Source organism: Octopus bimaculoides, chromosome 6, assembly GCF_001194135.2.
Source record: "Octopus bimaculoides isolate UCB-OBI-ISO-001 chromosome 6, ASM119413v2, whole genome shotgun sequence".
NCBI classification, from domain to species: domain Eukaryota; kingdom Metazoa; phylum Mollusca; class Cephalopoda; order Octopoda; family Octopodidae; genus Octopus; species Octopus bimaculoides.
Window position 1 is genome coordinate 35,976,553 of NC_068986.1, and position 2,919 is coordinate 35,979,471.

The 2,919-nt window shown below is 31.6% G+C and overlaps 1 protein-coding gene across 2 annotated transcripts in view; it reads right to left on the minus strand.

Annotated features, from left to right (window-relative positions):
• LOC106870527 (BAI1-associated protein 3) overlaps positions 1-2,919 on the minus strand; it is a 1,007,871-nt gene that overhangs the window by 314,014 nt on the left and 690,938 nt on the right. The window lies entirely within an intron of this gene.

Consider the following 2,919-nt stretch of genomic DNA (forward strand, 5'->3'; position numbering starts at 1 on the left):
ATACGTCTATATATATATGTGTGTGTGTGTGTGTGTGTGTGTGTGTTTGTAAGTTGGCTAAATATCATTGAATTACCTCGTTAATTGAAATATATTTTACAAAACGTGAAATACAAATAACTAAAAAAATGAATGCAAAAATATTTCAGTATTTTCTTTCTGAATATGATGTGAAATGTCTGAAAAATATATTATATATATATGTCGCATACAATTCTCAATAAAAGCGTTTCTATCTGTCTTCTATATGTAATATCATCTCCTATATTGCACTACTGTAAATTAATGATACTTTACTCAATTGCAAAATAATCTTTTGCAAACGAAATATATAGCTCGAGGTCTCGTCAACACACACAAGTTAATAGATTTTGATTCTCCTCGTTTACGGAGATATATCAAGACCCGCTCATAAGTTCTCTGGAAATTGGTTCTTACATACAAACTATTATGTCTGCTTCAAGCAGTTTAATATTGGTACCCACAATATATTTTAATTTTCAATTTATTATTTATTTCCTCTAAGCACATTTTATACGCATTTCCAACAAAGATAACAAATTGAAGCCATATTTATGACAGGATCCATCAGAAAGGTTGTAATAAAGGCTGACATTCAACGATTGAGTACTATAAATATATAAGTTTATATCTTTATATGCAATAAAATATTACAAACAGTTGATCAGTAAAGTCTATATAGAGTTTATTCTGATGATGTTAAATATTATTACCTTCACCTTGTTATATGATGGTCGTATACACATTCGCTAGCGGAATTATCTCCAACACTTAATGGAGATGGGTCCAGCGAAAAATTATTAAAAAAAATTCCTTGTATCCAGTTGGAAATACTGCAAACTTTGATAGCTATCCCTATAAAATAATTTCATTTTCATCGTTTCCATTTAATTATAACCTACTACAACCAACTAAATAGAAAATTCTTCCCTTGGAACACAAAAGCAACCATAGGGTATAAACTCAGCTATTCTATTTGAGTCTTTTCTCCCTTGCAGTTACCTTTGCATTAATGTCTTCAATGTCTCCTACCACTGCGTTTTTTTTTTATTGCGTTGAGGCACTCATAACAAAGAAGTATTTATTCCTTCATGACTTTAATTTGAACTCGCGCCCATGAAATTTATCTTCCCTTCTATATTGATTAAAATCTGTTGGTACAACATTGTCAGTCGCTGAGCCGACGTACCAAGATGATCAACAGTAACAATATGAGATTTAAATTTTTCTGAATGTTCAACTTGAAGTTAATTAGCAACAAAGTACGTTCTTAGCTGTTTTCAGTATCATTTCTCCATCTATAATAACACATTAATTTGGAAATGTAATAGACAGGGTAAGGTCCTCAAACTGTGTTTTATATTTGAGACGATGTAACTTGAGAAAGTTTACTACATTATAAGTAACCAGAAAACTCTGAGCACATTCTCATATGCATTTACGAAATGCTATCAGTGATTCTGTAACTGGAGGTGATTATAATTGGAATATTCCTCAAAATTATGGCAAGACCTTAATACATAAACGAACAGATATAGGATATATAGTCATCTATCCAACATTTCAGTCACTTAGGTGTTTTGATTGCTTTTATTTACAACCCCTATCGAGGCAAATGTACATTCACACACATATCTTTACAATCAGGGATTGCAAAGCTGAGCAACATGACGGGTTTTATTCCGAAATGCAAAACCTGTTACGTGTCAAATGGATACCATAGAGTTACCGAGAATAGGGTTACCACATGTTGATTTTGCTATTAAACAAGATTCAATCCTGCTAGACTGCTATCGTGATACCATATTTGTATGATAATTTGGAAAAATGAAAAGAAAAATGTTTTAAAAGAATATTTGCCTAGTATTCAAATACAAGGGGCATTTCCCCTGTTTCTACCTGTCTCTGTCTCTCTTGTTTACTCTTGTGGGTTCGGGTCAATGCCGTGGCATTGCCGCCGGAGAGTGATTAAAACGAGAGTAAAAGAGTATATACAACAACCATTTTTAAAAATTCCAAACTTTAAAATTCCAACTTGACGACTTAGTAATGAAATAGCACCTACATGTTGCTTATTATCATTATTATCATTATTATTATTATTATTATTATTATTATTATTATTATTATTATTATTATTGTTGTTGTTGTTGTTGGTGGTGGTGGTGTTGTTGTTTTTGTTGGTATCATCATCATTGCATAAACTATATCAGTAAGTTGGCATTCATTTCCTAAATATATAATATTTGGAGTTTTCTGCAGCACAATTAGAGGAGCACATTAATTTGAACACACCAGTAGAGAAGCACTAAAATAAGGACATCAAGGAAAAGAAGCTAAATACTATGAATAGGATGCTGCAAATCCACTAACTTGTATCCTAGGCAACGTTACTGCAAAAATACTTGAAAGGATTGGCAAAAGTGTTGGCACTATGGAACTTGAAGGTATTGAAACTCTAAATGGTTGACTCTTCATTCTGCCATTTTTCTTCCTATTTCAAAATATTCTGTACATCTGAAGCTTCTATTTACTACTCAAACTAGCCGAAGATACAGGCACAACTACGTATCTAATAATAGCTACTGCAATGCTAATCGTTTGAATATGGTTGCAATTTAGTCTAAAAATAGAATCTCTCAGTAAGAACGACATGGTTAGCTAATCGATATCTGGAAACGATTAATAGTCTGTGCTGTTGGTTAGAGTAGAAAAAGATAATGCTGTAACCCGCACAACGTGAACGTTCAGACCAGTATCGTAAATTCGTTATCCTATTTACTATTGTAATCTAAACACTGAATAACATACAAATAAAATGTTAAAATATTCTTTGCACATACAGTATTGTTAGTATTTGAAGTAACCATAATAATAATAATAATAATAATAATAATA